A 17,215-nucleotide genomic window follows, 5' to 3' on the forward strand; every position below is an offset into this window, starting at 1 on the left:
CTTGCTCCGTGCAACACGGGGAGGGATCTGGCTCCCGACTCCTCTCTTGCGGCCGCCAGCGCGATCCCCCTAGCAGGAGGGAGGTCGCCGAGCTGGGGTCGCCAGTCGCTGTGGTGACCTGATCCTCCTGCGACCCATGGTTAGCGTAAGCTTGCTCCTGAGGAATTAGTGGTACCCTGTATCTGTTGTCGATGGCGCGGTTGGTGGGGCTCTCTGGCGGCTCCTGGAAGGCTTCAGCTCCTAGCGCCTCGTCCGCCCAACCTGGCCTGAGGAACGAGCCAGGGTTCTCCTCCGGCGTGTACTCCTGGTCCATCATGCGGGGCACATAGGCCTCCGAGGCCGCTGCCCCAAAGACCTCGCCGAAGTGCCCCACGCTCCATGTTGCCCAGCCTGTCATGCTGTCCTGAGGATGGTAGGGCGGCGCTCCGATGGGGCCGTACGCGGCAACACCTGTGCCAGCACCCATCTGGGGTGGTGCGGGCGCGGCAGGGCGCCCCCCACCGTTGGTCATGTTGATGTCGGCGAGGCCCCCGGATGCGCCCAGGAGCACACGGGCGCGGCGAGGCCCGCCGTGGGACCCGGCCGCCGCCTGGGGCATGAGCTGATAGCAGAAGGGCGGCGCTCCCGTGGCCGCTGCGTCTAGCAGCTCGGCGCCACGTTCCAGCAGAGCGTCCCGGCCGCTCTCCATCAGCTGGCACCGCAGCAGCTCCCGCGCCACCATGAGTGCAACCTGCATGTTCGCCTGCTCCCGCCGGGTGGATGGCGTCGTCGCTGCGGCGTGGCTTGCGGCCCTTGCAGCGGCTCGCGCTTGTCGTGGAGTAAGGGGGGACGGCGCTTGGCCGCGCCGCCCGTGCCCAGCAGTGTTAGGTGGCGCCCGTGCCGCCTGGAGCGCGGGGTTGAGGTCTTCCTGGGCAGGCGGTCCCGCCCGGCCAGGCCAGGCTACCCAGCGGTCGGCGCCAGCCCTCGGGTTGCCGGATTTCGGAACCGCGGAGCGTTGGCGGATCGACTGGTGACGAAGCGGCTCCGGCGCACCCCTACCTAGCGTGCGAAATGTCGGATCACGGGTTCAGCAAAACCCTCAAGGTTCGAACACTGGGGTGCGCGAAGATTTCCTCCCTACCGATCCGCGTCCTAACTTGCTAACATCTCAAGAACGAACTCCACGAACTCACAGCACAAGGGACACAAGATTTATACTGGTTCGGCCCACCGTTGTGGTGTAATACCCTACTCCAGTGTGGTGGTGGTGGATTGCCTCTTGGGTTGATGATGAACAGTACAAGGGGAAGAACAGCCTCCTGAGGTTGAGGTGTTCTTGTGCTCGGTGTGTGGCTAAGGATTAGGTGAGATGCCTCTCCATCTCTCTTCCCTATGGTGGTGGCTAGTTCTACTTATATAGGCCCTGGTCCTCTCCCCAAATATTGAGCGGGAAGGGAGCCAACAATGGTCAATTTGAAAGAGGACATCTAGTACAGCTTATCCTGACAAAAGCGATCTTCGCCTGCAAAAGGCTCTGGTGGTGACGCCGTCTTGGGCTCCATGGTGACCTCCGTCTTGCCGTCCTGCTGGTCTTGGTCTCGTTGCACCGATATGGAAACCTTTGCTTGATGCCTCGGTACTCTGCGCCTGCGCTTGCCCCCTTAGCACTAAAGAGGAAACAAGGACGCTGTGCGCGCTGGCGCCCGCCTGGCGCCCGCCTGATCTTGATCGGCATGGCTCACGTCACGAGAACCTCGCGAGGTTTGCCTTGCCTTTATCTCTCCGCTCCTCGCAAGGCAACCTGGTGAGGCCGCTCCTGAGGAGGTCTTGCGTCGTCCGCCTCGCGAGGCTTGGCCCCTCGCGAGGGTCATGAATGCCTTGTTGATGAAGATGGGCCATACAGGCCTGCTAGCTCAACCACGCCATGGGCCACAGGCAAGTCTGGGGACCCCCGTTCCGAGAACGCCGACATGCATTGACAAGTGTCAAAGGAAAAGATTGCATTTAAAAATTCAATGCATCCGGTGAGCACAAGGTTTCTTACCATGCATTTATCGCGTTGGGAAAGTGCCTCCTTCAAGTTCAATCCCATCATGTTAGTGCTCTTGGTTTTTCCATCATCGCCTGAGAAAGTTAGATTGGCAGCTTTCATTATATTTGAGCAAGGTTCCTTATATTTATCCATTATTGACAACACTTCTGTTGTCATCTTATCTTCTGCATAAGGTTTAAACATGATGAGTAATGGAAATGTTGAACTCATATAGAAATAACTTGCCAAAATTTGCCACACTTCTAGTGAACTACAAAAAAAATTCATAACTTTGATAATGGCGAACAGTACATGCATTATTCATTATTAAAAATTCACAAATTTTTTATTTTTGTGTAGCTCACATGTTAACATAGTTCATCGTGAAACATTATAAACTTGTGGAATGCATCCATATGAACATACATATAAAAACCTATGATTTTTCAAACCTCAAACTATGGTTTTTGATATTTTCAAAATTCAAGCTCCAAAATTTCTCACTCGCAAAACCTATCAGATAAATTGGAATGCAATTGCTAAATTAGCAATAATAAGCAGCCTTCCAAAAAGTGCTACAATTTTAGGAAAATTTAACCCACTAAGATGCACATCAGTGAAATTCCACCCAAAAGCAAGTTTGAACAAGTTCCCCCCAAAAAGGAAAACTCAATAAAATAATGGAAAAATATTCGTGAAGGTACTGTGCCTATATGGTCCATGAACAAGACGCATTTGTATGAAATTCTTTATTACTGTGCCTATATGGTCCATGAACCCAATGCTTGCCCATTTGGAAAATTAAAGAGATAAGAATAAATGTACTTACACATACCATCTGCTAATGAAGGTACTACTGTGTATCTAGGGGCTATCCAATCACAATCACAGCAGATCTCATCAAGCTCCTGCATTGACAAGTGTCATAGATACATATTGCATTTAAAAATTTAATGCATCCGTTTAGCACAAGGTTTCTTACCATGCATTTATCGCATTGGGAAAGTGCCCCCTTCAAGTTCAATCCCATCATGTTAGTGCTCTTGGTTTCGCCATCATCGCCTAAGAAAGTTAGATTGGCAGCTTTCATTATATTTGAGCTAGGTTCCTTGTATTTCTCCATTATTGACAACACTTTTGCTGTCCTCTTCTCTTCTGGATAAGGTTTAAACATGATGAGTAATGGAAATGTGGAACTCATATAGAAATAACTTGCCAAAATTTGCCACACTTCTAGTGAACTACAAAAAAACAAATTCATAACTTTGATAATGGTGAACAGTACAAGCATTATTCATTATTAAAAATTCACAAAATTTTTATTTTTGTGTAGCTCACATGTTAACATATTTCACCTAGAAACATTATACACTTGTGGAATGCATCCATATGAACATACGTATAAAAACCTATGATTTTTTCAAACTTCAAACTATGGTTTTTGATAATTTTAAAATTGAAGCTCCAAAATTTCTCACTCGCAAAACCTATCAGATAAACAGGAATGCAATTGCTAAATTAGCAATAATAAGCAACCTTCCAAAAAGTGCTACAATTTTAGGAAAATTTAACCCACTCAGATGCACATCAGTGAAATTCCACCCAAAAGCAAGTTTGAACAAGTTCCCCCCAAAAAGGAAAACTCAATAAAATAATGGTAAAAATAATTCGTTTGAGCACATGGTTAGCACGCACGTCCACAATGCAACAAAGTACAAACTCATGCTACACAAATCATTATAACTTTCATACATCAGAACAACAAATAGCTAAGTTGCTTTATTTCACTCTTTACGAATAATGGCCCTAGAGGCCTAGTAGTTCCCAGCTAGCAACTTTGCATGAGTTATCAGTTTGTTCTTTTTCCTCTTCCTTCTTGCCAAGCTCCAGTATCATATTGGCAGGTGAAGACCACCTCGCATCATGTGCAGTCGAATGAGGATCGCCAGTGATGTTCATCTCGAAAGTGGTTTATAGAGCTGACCACTTGAAAATTCTTTTGCCCAAGCATGCTTAGCATAGTACACTATGTATGCTAACAGTTCAATGCATGAAACTAAGGGGATACTATAGGATTTGGATTCAATTAACGCTAATCAGGAAGTACGTGGCACAAGACCCATTTTTATGAAATTCTTTATTACAGTGCCTATATGGTCCATGAACCCAATGCTTGTCCATTTGGAAAATTAGAGAGATAAGAGTAAATGTACTTACACATACCATCTACTAGTGAAGGTACTACTATGTATCTAGGGGCTATCCAATCACAATCACAGCAGATCTCATCAGGCTCCTGCATTGCCAAGTGTCAAAGATACATATTGCATTTAAAAATTTAATGCATCCGTTTAGCACAAGGTTTCTTACCATGCATTTATCGCGTTGGGAAAGTGCCCCCTTCAAGTTCAATCCCATCATGATAGTGCTCTTGGTTTCGCCATCATCGCCTAAGAAAGTTAGATTGGCAGCTTTCATTATATTTTAGCTAGGTTCCTTGTATTTCTCCATTATTGACAACACTTTTGCTGTCATCTTCTCTTCTGGATAAGGTTTAAAGATGATGAGTAATGGAAATGTCGAACTCATATAAAAATAACTTGCCAAAATTTGCCACACTTCTATCGAACTACAAAAAAACAAATTCATAACTTTGATAATGGTGAATAGTACATGCATTATCCATTATTAAAAATTCACAAAATTTTTATTTTTGTGTAGCTCACATGTTAACATATTTCATCTAGAAACATTATACACTTGTGGAATGCATCCATATGAACATACGTATAAAAACCTATGATTTTTTCAAACTTCAAACTATGATTTTTGATAATTTTAAAATTGAAGCTCCAAAATTTCTCACTCGCAAAACCTATCAGATAAACAGGAATGCAATTGCTAAATTAGCAATAATAAGCAACCTTCCAAAAGGTGCTACAATTTTAGGAAAATTTAACCCACTCAGATGCACATTAGTGAAATTCCACCCAAAAGCAAGTTTGAACAAGTTCCCCCCAAAAAGGAAAACTCAATAAAATAATGGTAAAAATAATTCGTTTGAGCACCTGGTTAGCACGCACGTGCACAACGCAACACAGTACAAACTCATGCTACAAAAATCATTATAACTTTCATACATGAGAACAACAAATAGCTAAGTTGCTTTATTTCACTCTTTACGAATATTGGCACAAAAGGCCTAGTAGTTCCCAGCTAGCAACTTTGCATGAGTTATCATTTTGTCATGTTTCCTCTGCCTTCTTGCCAAGCTCCAGTATCATATTGGCAGGTGCAGACCACCTCGCATCATGTGCGCTCGAATGAGGATCGCCAGTGATGCTCATCTCGGAAGTGGTTTATAGAGCTGACCACTTGAAAATTCTTTTGCCCAAGCATGCTAAGCATAGTACACAATGTACGCTAACAGTTCAATGCATGATACTAAGGGGATACTATAGGGGTTGGATTCAATTAACGCTAATCAGGAAGTACGTGGCACAAGACCCATTTTTATGAAATTCTTTATTACTGTGCCTATATGGTCCATGAACCCAATGCTTGTCCATTTGGAAAATTAAAGAGATAAGAGTAAATGTACTTACACATAGCATCTACTAGTGAAGGTACTACTGTGTATCTAGGGGTTATCCAATCACAATCACAGCAGATCTCATCAAGCTCCTGCATTGACAAGTGTCATAGATACATATTGCATTTCAAAATTTAATGCATCCGTTTAGCACAAGGTTTCTTAACATGCATTTATCGCGTTGGGAAAGTGCCCCTTCAAGTTCAATCCCATCATGTTAGTGCTCTTGGTTTCGCCATCATCCCCTAAGAAAGCTAGATTGGCAGCTGTCATTATATTTGAACTAGGTTCCTTGTATTTCTCCATTATTGACAACACTTTTGCTGTCATCTTCTCGTCTGGATAAGGTTTAAACATGATGAGTAATGGAAATGTGGAACTCATATAGAAATAGCTTGCCAAAATTTGCCACACTTCTACTGAACTACAAAAAACAAATTCATAACTTTGATAATGATGAATAGTACATGCATTATTCATTATTAAAAATTCACAAAAAATTTATTTTTGTGTAGCTCACATGTTAACATGTTTCATCTAGAAACATTATACACTTGTGGAATGCATCCATATGAACATACGTATAAAAACTTATGATTTTTTCAAACTTCATACTATGGTTTTTGATAATTTTAAAATTGAAGCTCGAAAATTTCTCACTCGCAAAACCTATCAGATAAAGAGGAATGCAATTGCTAAATTAGCAATAATAAGCAACCTTCCAAAAAGTGCTACAATTTTAGGAAAATTTAACCCACTCAGATGCAGATTAGTGAAATTCCACCCAAAAGCAAGTTTGAACAAGTTCCCCCCAAAAAGGAAAACTCAATAAAATAATGGTAAAAATAATTCGTTTGAGCACCTGGTTAGCACGCACGTGCACAACGCAACACAGTACAAACTCATGCTACACAAATCATTATAACTTTCATATATCAGAACAACAAATAGCTAAGTTGCTTTATTTGACTCTTTACGAATATTGGCCCCAAAGGCCTCGTAGTTCCCAGCTAGCAACTTTGCATGAGTTATCATTTTGTCCTTTTTCCTCTGCCTTCTTGCCAAGCTCCAGTATCATATTGGCAGGTGAAGACCACCTCGCATCATGTGCGGTCGAATGAGGATCGCCAGTGATGCTCATCTCGAAAGTGGTTTATAGAGCTGACCACTTGAAAATTCTTTTGCCCAAGCATGCTAAGCATAGTACACAATGTACGCTAACAGTTCAATGCATGATACTAAGGGGATACTATAGGGATTGGATTCAATTAACGCTAATCAGGAAGTACGTGGCACAAGACCCATTTTTATGAAATTCTTTATTACTGTGCCTATATGGTCCATGAACCCAATGCTTGTCCATTTGGAAAATTAAAGAGATAATAGTAAATGTACTTACACATAGCATCTGCTAGTGAAGGTACTACTGTGTATCTAGGGGTAATCCAATCACAATCACAGCAGATCTCATCAAGCTCCTGCATTGACAAGTGTCATAGATACATATTGCATTTCAAAATTTAATGCATCCATTTAGCACAAGGTTTCTTAACATACATTTATCGCGTTGGGAAAGTGCCCCTTCAAGTTCAATCCCATCATGTTAGTGCTCTTGGTTTCGCCATCATCGCCTAAGAAAGCTAGATTGGCAGCTGTCATTATATTTGAGCTAGGTTCCTTGTATTTCTCCATTATTGACAACACTTTTGCTGTCATCTTCTCTTCTAGATAAGGTTTTAACATGATGAGTAATGGAAATGTGGAACTCATATAGAAATAACTTGCCAAAATTTGCCACACTTCTAGTGAACTACAAAAAAACAAATTCATAACTTTGATAATGGTGAATAGTACATGCATTATTCATTATTAAAAATTCACAAAAATTTTATTTTTGTGTAGCTCACATGTTAACATATTTAATCTAGAAACATTATACACTTGTGGAATGCATCCATATGAACATACGTACAAAAACCTATGCTTTTTTCAAACTTCAAACTATGGTTTTTGATAATTTTAAAATTGAAGCTCCAAAATTTCTCACTCGCAAAACCTATCAGATAAACAGGAATGCAATTGCTAAATTAGCAATAATAAGCAACCTTCCAAAAAGTGCTACAATTTTAGGAAAATTTAACCCACTCAGATGCAGATTAGTGAAATTCCACCCAAAAGCAAGTTTGAACAAGTTCCCCCCAAAAAGGAAAACTCAATAAAATAATGGTAAAAATAATTCGTTTGAGCATCTGGTTAGCACGCACGTGCACAACGCAACACAGTACAAACTCATGCTACACAAATCATTATAACTTTCATACATGAGAACAACAAATAGCTAAGTTGCTTTATTTCACTCTTTACGAATATTGGCCCCAAAGGCCTAGTAGTTCCCAGCTAGCAACTTTGCATGAGTTATCATTTTGTCCTTTTTCCTCTGCCTTCTTGCCAAGCTCCAGTATCATATTGGCAGGTGAAGACCACCTCGCATCATGTGCGGTCGAATGAGGATCGCCAGTGATGCTCATCTCGAAAGTGGTTTATAGAGCTGACCACTTGAAAATTCTTTTGCCCAAGCATGCTAAGCATAGTACACAATGTACGCTAACAGTTCAATGCATGATACTAAGGGGATACTATAGGGATTGGATTCAATTAACGCTAATCAGGAAGTACGTGGCACAAGACCCATTTTTATGAAATTCTTTATTACTGTGCCTATATGGTCCATGAACCCAATGCTTGTCCATTTGGAAAATTAAAGAGATAATAGTAAATGTACTTACACATAGCATCTACTAGTGAAGGTACTACTGTGTATCTAGGGGTAATCCAATCACAATCACAGCAGATCTCATCAAGCTCCTGCATTGACAAGTGTCATAGATACATATTGCATTTCAAAATTTAATGCATCCGTTTAGCACAAGGTTTCTTAACATACATTTATCGCGTTGGGAAAGTGCCCCTTCAAGTTCAATCCCATCATGTTAGTGCTCTTGGTTTCGCCATCATCGCCTAAGAAAGCTAGATTGGCAGCTGTCATTATATTTGAGCTAGGTTCCTTGTATTTCTCCATTATTGACAACACTTTTGCTGTCATCTTCTCGTCTGGATAAGGTTTAAACATGATGAGTAATGGAAATGTGGAACTCATATAGAAATAACTTGCCAAAATTTGCCACACTTCTAGTGAACTACAATAAACAAATTCATAACTTTGATAATGGTGAATAGTACATGCATTATTCATTATTAAAAATTCACAAAAAATTTATTTTTGTGTAGCTCACATGTTAACATGTTTCATCTGGAAACATTATACACTTGTGGAATGCATCCATATGAACATACGTATGAAAACTTATGATTTTTTCAAACTTCATACTATGGTTTTCGATAATTTTAAAATTGAAGCTCCAAAATTTCTCACTCGCAAAACCTATAAGATAAACAGGAATGCAATTGCTAAATTAGCAATAATAAGCAACCTTCCAAAAAGTGCTACAATTTTAGGAAAATTTAACCCACTCAGATGCAGATTAGTGAAATTCCACCCAAAAGCAAGTTTGAACAAGTTCCCCCCAAAAAGGAAAACTCAATAAAATAATGGTAAAAATAATTCGTTTGAGCACCTGGTTAGCACGCACGTGCACAACGCAACACAGTACAAACTCATGCTACACAAATCATTATAACTTTCATACATGAGCACAACAAATAGCTAAGTTGCTTTATTTCACTCTTTACGAATATTGGCCCCAAAGGCCTAGTAGTTCCCAGCTAGCAACTTTGCATGAGTTATCATTTTGTCCTTTTTCCTCTGCCTTCTTGCCAAGCTCCAGTATCATATTGCCAGGTGAAGACCACCTCGCACCATGTGCGGTCGAATGAGGATCGCCAGTGATGCTCATCTCGAAAGTGGTTTATAGAGCTGACCACTTGAAAATTCTTTTGCCCAAGCATGCTAAGCATAGTACACAATGTACGCTAACAGTTCAATGCATGATACTAAGGGGATACTATAGGGATTGGATTCAATTAACGCTAATCAGGAAGTACAAGGCATAAGACCCATTTTTATGAAATTCTTTATTACTGTGCCTATATGGTCCATGAACCCAATGCTTGTCCATTTGGAAAATTAAAGAGATAAGAGTAAATGTACTTACACATACCATCTGCTAGTGAAGGTACTACTGTGTATCTAGGGGCTATCCAATCACAATCACAGCAGATCTCATCAAGCTCCTGCATTGACAAGTGTCATAGATACATATTGCATTTCAAAATTTAATGTATCCGTTTAGCACAAGGTTTCTTAACATGCATTTATCGCGTTGGGAAAGTGCCCCTTCATGTTCAATCGCATCATGTTAGTGCTCTTGGTTTCACCATCATCGCCTAAGAAAGCTAGATTGGCAGCTGTCATTATATTTGAGCTAGGTTCCTTGTATTTCTCCATTATTGACAACACTTTTGCTGTCATCTTCTCTTCTGGATAAGGTTTAAACATGATGAGTAATGGAAATGTGGAACTCATATAGAAATAACTTGCCAAAATTTGCCACACTTCTAGTGAACTAAAAAAAATTCATAACTTTGATAATGGTGAATAGTACATGCATTATTCATTATTAAAAATTCACAAAATTTTTATTTTTGTGTAGCTCACATGTTAACATATTTCATCTAGAAACATTATACACTTGTGGAATGCATCCATATGAACATACGGATAAAAACCTATGATTTTTTCAAACTTCAAACTATGGTTTTTGATAATTTTAAAATTGAAGCTCCAAAATTTCTCACTCGCAAAACCTATCAGATAAACAGGAATGCAATTGCTAAATTAGCAATAATAAGCAACCTTCCAAAAAGTGCTACAATTTTAGGAAAATTTAACCCACTCAGATGCACATTAGTGAAATTCGACCCAAAAGCAAGTTTGAACAAGTTCCCCCCAAAAAGGAAAACTCAATAAAATAATGGTAAAAATAATTCGTTTGAGCACCTGGTTAGCACGCACGTGCACAACGCAACATAGTACAAACTCATGCTACACAAATCATTATAACTTTCATACATGAGAACAACAGCTAAGTTGCTTTATTTCACTCTTTACGAATATTGGCCCCAAAGGCCTAGTAGTTCCCAGCTAGAACTTTGCATGAGTTATCATTTTGTCCTTTTTCCTCTGCCTTCTTGCCAAGCTCCAGTATCATATTGGCAGGTGAAGACCACCTCGCATCATGTGCGGTCGGATGAGCATCGCCAGTGATGCTCATCTCGAAAGTGCTTTATAGAGCTGACCACTTGAAAATTCTTTTGCCCAAGCATGCTAAGCATAGTACACAATGTACACTAACAGTTCAATGCATGATACTAAGGGGATACTATAGGGATTGGATTCAATTAACGCTAATCAGGAAGTACGTGGCACGAGACCCATTTGTATGAAATTCTTTATTACTGTGACTATATGGTCCATGAACCCAATGCTTGTCCATTTGGAAAATTAAAGAGAGAAGAGTAAATTTACTTACACATACCATCTTCTAGTGAAGGTACTACTGTGTATCTAGGGGCTATCCAATCACAATCACAGCAGATCTCATCAAGCTCCTGCATTGACAAGTGTCATAGATACATATTGCATTTAAAAATTTAATGCATCCGTTTAGCACAAGGTTTCTTAACATGCATTTATCGCGTTGGGAAAGTGCCCCTTCAAGTTCAATCCCATCATGTTAGTGCTCTTGGTTTCGCCATCATTTCCTAAGAAAGTTAGATTGGCAGCTGTCATTATATTTGAGCTAGGTTCCTTGTATTTCTCCATTATTGACAACACTTTTGCTGTCATCTTCTCTTCTAGATAAGGTTTTAACATGATGAGTAATGGAAATGTGGAACTCATATAGAAATAACTTGCCAAAATTTGCCACACTTCTAGTGAACTACAAAAAAACAAATTCATAACTTTGATAATGGTGAATAGTACATGCATTATTCATTATTAAAAATTCACAAAAATTTTATTTTTGTGTAGCTCACATGTTAACATATTTAATCTAGAAACATTATACACTTGTGGAATGCATCCATATGAACATACGTACAAAAACCTATGCTTTTTTCAAACTTCAAACTATGGTTTTTGATAATTTTAAAATTGAAGCTCCAAAATTTCTCACTCGCAAAACCTATCAGATAAACAGGAATGCAATTGCTAAATTAGCAATAATAAGCAACCTTCCAAAAAGTGCTACAATTTTAGGAAAATTTAACCCACTCAGATGCACATTAGTGAAATTCCACCCAAAAGCAAGTTTGAACAAGTTCCCCCCAAAAAAGAAAACTCAATAAAATAATGGTAAAAATAATTCGTTTGAGCACCTGGTTAGCACGCACGTGCACAACGCAACACAGTACAAAGTCATGCTACACAAATCATTATATCTTTCATACATCAGAACAACAAATAGCTAAGTTGCTTTATTTCACTCTTTACGAATATTGGCCCCAAAGGCCTAGTATTTCCCAGCTTGCAACTTTGCATGAGTTATCATTTTGTCCTTTTTCCTCTGCCTTCTTGCCAAGCTCCAGTATCATATTGGCAGGTGAAGACCACCTCGCATCATGTGCGGTCGGATGAGGATCGCCAGTGATGCTCATCTCGAAAGTGGTTTATAGAGCTGACCACTTGAAAATTCTTTTGCCCAAGCAAGCTAAGCATAGTACACAATGTACGCTAACAGTTCAATGCATGATACTAAGGGGATACTATAGGGATTTGATTCAATTAACGCTAATCAGGAAGTACGTGGCACAAGACCCATTTTTATGAAATTCTTTATTACTGTGCCTATATGGTCCATGAACCCAATGCTTGTCCATTTGGAAAATTAAAGAGATAAGAGTAAATCTACTTACACATACCATCTGCTAGTGAAGGTACTACTGTGTATCTAGGGGCTATCCAATCACAATCACAGCAGATCTCATCAAGCTCCTGCATTGACAAGTGTCATAGATACATATTGCATTTAAAAATTTAATGCATCCGTTTAGCACAAGGTTTCTTAACATGCATTTATCGCGTTGGGAAAGTGCCCCTTCAAGTTCAATCCCATCATGTTAGTGCTCTTGGTTTCGCCATCATCGCCTAAGAAAGTTAGATTGGCAGCTGTCATTATATTTGAGCTAGGTTCCTTGTATTTCTCCTTTATTGACAACACTTTTGCTGTCATCTTCTCTTCTGGATAAGGTTTAAACATGATGAGTAATGGAAATGTGGAACTCATATAGAAATAACTTGCCGAAATTTGCCACACTTCTAGTGAACTACAAAAAAACAAATTCATAACTTTGATAATGGTGAATAGTACATGCATTATTCATTATTAAAAATTCACAAAAATTTTATTTTTGTGTAGCTCACATGTTAACATATTTCATCTAGAAACATTATACACTTGTGGAATGCATCCATATGAACATACGTACAAAACCTATGACTTTTTCAAACTTCAAACTATGGTTTTTGAAAATTTTAAAATTGAAGCTCCAAAATTTCTCACTCGCAAAACCTATCAGATAAACAGGAATGCAATTGCTAAATTAGCAATAATAAACAACCTTCCAAAAAGTGCTACAATTTTAGGAAAATTTAACCAACTCAGATGCACATTAGTGAAATTCCACCCAAAAGCAAGTTTGAACAAGTTCCCCCCAAAAAGGAAAACTCAATAAAATAATGGTAAAAATAATTCGTTTGAGCACCTGGTTAGCACGTACGTGCACAACGCAACACAGTACAAACTCATGGTACACAAATCATTATAACTTTCATACATGAGAACAACAAATAGCTAAGTTGCTTTATTTCACTCTTTACGAATATTGGCCCCAAAGGCCTAGTAGTTCCCAGCTAGCAACTTTGCATGAGTTATCATTTTGTCCTTTTTCCTCTGCCTTCTTGCCAAGCTCCAGTATCATATTGGCAGGTGAAGACCACCTCGCATCATGTGCGGTCGGATGAGCATCGCCAGTGATGCTCATCTCGAAAGTGCTTTATAGAGCTGACCACTTGAAAATTCTTTTGCCCAAGCATGCTAAGCATAGTACACAATGTACGCTAACAGTTCAATGCATGATACATAGGGGATACTATAGGGATTGGATTCAATTAACGCTAATCAGGAAGTACGTGGCACGAGACCCATTTGTATGAAATTCTTGATTACTATGACTATATGGTCCATGAACCCAATGCTTGTCCATTTGCAAAATTAAAGAGATAAGAGTAAATGTACTTACACATACCATCTGCTAGTGAAGGTACTACTGTGTATCTAGGGGCTATCCAATCACAATCACAGCAGATCTCATCAAGCTCCTGCATTGACAAGTGTCATAGATACATATTGCATTTAAAAATTTAATGCATCCGTTTAGCACAAGGTTTCTTAACATGCATTTATCGCCTTGGGAAAGTGCCCCTTCAAGTTCAATCCCATCATGTTAGTGCTCTTGGTTTCGCCATCGTTGCCTAAGAAAGTTAGATTGGCAGCTGTCATTATATTTGAGCTAGGTTCCTTGTATTTCTCCATTATTGACAACACTTTTGCTGTCATCTTCTCTTCTGGATAAGGTTTAAACATGATGAGTAATGGAAATGTGGAACTCATATAGAAATAACTTGCCAAAATTTGCCACACTTCTAGTGAACTACAAAAAAACAAATTCATAACTTTGATAATGGTGAATAGTACATGCATTATTCATTATTAAAAATTCACAAAAATTTTATTTTTGTGTAGCTCACATGTTAACATATTTCATCTAGAAACATTATACACTTGTGGAATGCATCCATATGAACATACGTACAAAAACCTATGCTTTTTTCAAACTTCAAACTATGGTTTTTGATAATTTTAAAATTGAAGCTCCAAAATTTCTCACTCGCAAAACCTATCAGATAAACAGGAATGCAATAGCTAAATTAGCAATAATAAGCAACCTTCCAAAAAGTGCTACAATTTTAGGAAAATTTAACCCACTCAGATGCACATTAGTGAAATTCCACCCAAAAGCAAGTTTGAACAAGTTCCCCACAAAAAAGAAAACTCAATAAAATAATGGTAAAAATAATTCGTTTGAGCACCTGGTTAGCACGCACGTGCACAACGCAACACAGTACAAACTCATGCTACACAAATCATTATAACTTTCATACATCAGAACAACAAATAGCTAAGTTGCTTTATTTCACTCTTTACGAATATTGGCCCCAAAGGCCTAGTATTTCCCAGCTAGGAACTTTGCATGAGTTATCATTTTGTCCTTTTTCCTCTGCCTTCTTGCCAAGCTCCAGTATCATATTGGCAGGTGCAGACCACCTCGCATCATGTGCGGTCGGATGAGGATCGCTAGTGATGCTCATCTCGAAAGTGGTTTATAGAGCTGACCACTTGAAAATTCTTTTGCCCAAGCATGCTAAGCATAGTACACAATGTACGCTAACAGTTCAATGCATGATACTAAGGGGATACTATAGGGATTTGATTCAATTAACGCTAATCAGGAAGTACGTGGCACAAGACCCATTTTTATGAAATTCTTTATTACTGTGCCTATATGGTCCATGAACCCAATGCTTGTCCATTTGGAAAATTAAAGAGATAAGAGTAAATGTACTTACACATACCATCTGCTAGTGAAGGTACTACTGTGTATCTAGGGGCTATCCAATCACAATCACAGCAGATCTCATCAAGCTCCTGCATTGACAAGTGTCATAGATACATATTGCATTTAAAAATTTAATGCATCCGTTTAGCACAAGGTTTCTTAACATGCGTTTATCGCGTTGGGAAAGTGCCCCTTCAAGTTCAATCCCATCATGTTAGTGCTCTTGGTTTCGCCATCATCGCCTAAGAAAGTTAGATTGGCAGCTGTCATTATATTTGAGCTAGGTTCCTTGTATTTCTCCTTTATTGACAACACTTTTGCTGTCATCTTCTCTTCTGGATAAGGTTTAAACATGATGAGTAATGGAAATGTGGAACTCATATAGAAATAACTTGCCGAAATTTGCCACACTTCTAGTGAACTACAAAAAAACAAATTCATAACTTTGATAATGGTGAATAGTACATGCATTATTCATTATTAAAAATTCACAAAAATTTTATTTTTGTGTAGCTCACATGTTAACATATTTCATCTAGAAACATTATACACTTGTGGAATGCATCCATATGAACATACGTACAAAACCTATGACTTTTTCAAACTTCAAACTATGGTTTTTGATAATTTTAAAATTGAAGCTCCAAAATTTCTCACTCGCAAAACCTATCAGATAAACAGGAATGCAATTGCTAAATTAGCAATAATAAGCAACCTTCCAAAAAGTGCTACAATTTTAGGAAAATTTAACCCACTCAGATGCACATTAGTGAAATTCGACCCAAAAGCAAGTTTGAACAAGTTCCCCCCAAAAAGGAAAACTCAATAAAATAATGGTAAAAATAATTCGTTTGAGCACCTGGTTAGCACGCACGTGCACAACGTAACATAGTACAAACTCATGCTACACAAATCATTATAACTTTCATACATGAGAACAACAGCTAAGTTGCTTTATTTCACTCTTTACGAATATTGGCCCCAAAGGCCTAGTAGTTCCCAGCTAGAACTTTGCATGAGTTATCATTTTGTCCTTTTTCCTCTGCCTTCTTGCCAAGCTCCAGTATCATATTGGCAGGTGAAGACCACCTCGCATCATGTGCGGTCGGATGAGCATCGCCAGTGATGCTCATCTCGAAAGTGCTTTATAGAGCTGACCACTTGAAAATTCTTTTGCCCAAGCATGCTAAGCATAGTACACAATGTACACTAACAGTTCAATGCATGATACTAAGGGGATACTATAGGGATTGGATTCAATTAACGCTAATCAGGAAGTACGTGGCACGAGACCCATTTGTATGAAATTCTTTATTACTGTGACTATATGGTCCATGAACCCAATGCTTGTCCATTTGGAAAATTAAAGAGAGAAGAGTAAATGTACTTACACATACCATCTTCTAGTGAAGGTACTACTGTGTATCTAGGGGCTATCCAATCACAATCACAGCAGATCTCATCAAGCTCCTGCATTGACAAGTGTCATAGATACATATTGCATTTAAAAATTTAATGCATCCGTTTAGCACAAGGTTTCTTAACATGCATTTATCGCGTTGGGAAAGTGCCCCTTCAAGTTCAATCCCATCATGTTAGTGCTCTTGGTTTCGCCATCATTGCCTAAGAAAGTTAGATTGGCAGCTGTCATTATATTTGAGCTAGGTTCCTTGTATTTCTCCATTATTGACAACACTTTTGCTGTCATCTTCTCTTCTAGATAAGGTTTTAACATGATGAGTAATGGAAATGTGGAACTCATATAGAAATAACTTGCCAAAATTTGCCACACTTCTAGTGAACTACAAAAAAACAAATTCATAACTTTGATAATGGTGAATAGTACATGCATTATTCATTATTAAAAATTCACAAAAATTTTATTTTTGTGTAGCTCACATGTTAACATATTT

This window comes from Triticum aestivum, chromosome 5D, assembly GCF_018294505.1.
Source record: "Triticum aestivum cultivar Chinese Spring chromosome 5D, IWGSC CS RefSeq v2.1, whole genome shotgun sequence".
In the NCBI taxonomy this organism is placed as follows: Eukaryota; Viridiplantae; Streptophyta; class Magnoliopsida; order Poales; family Poaceae; genus Triticum; species Triticum aestivum.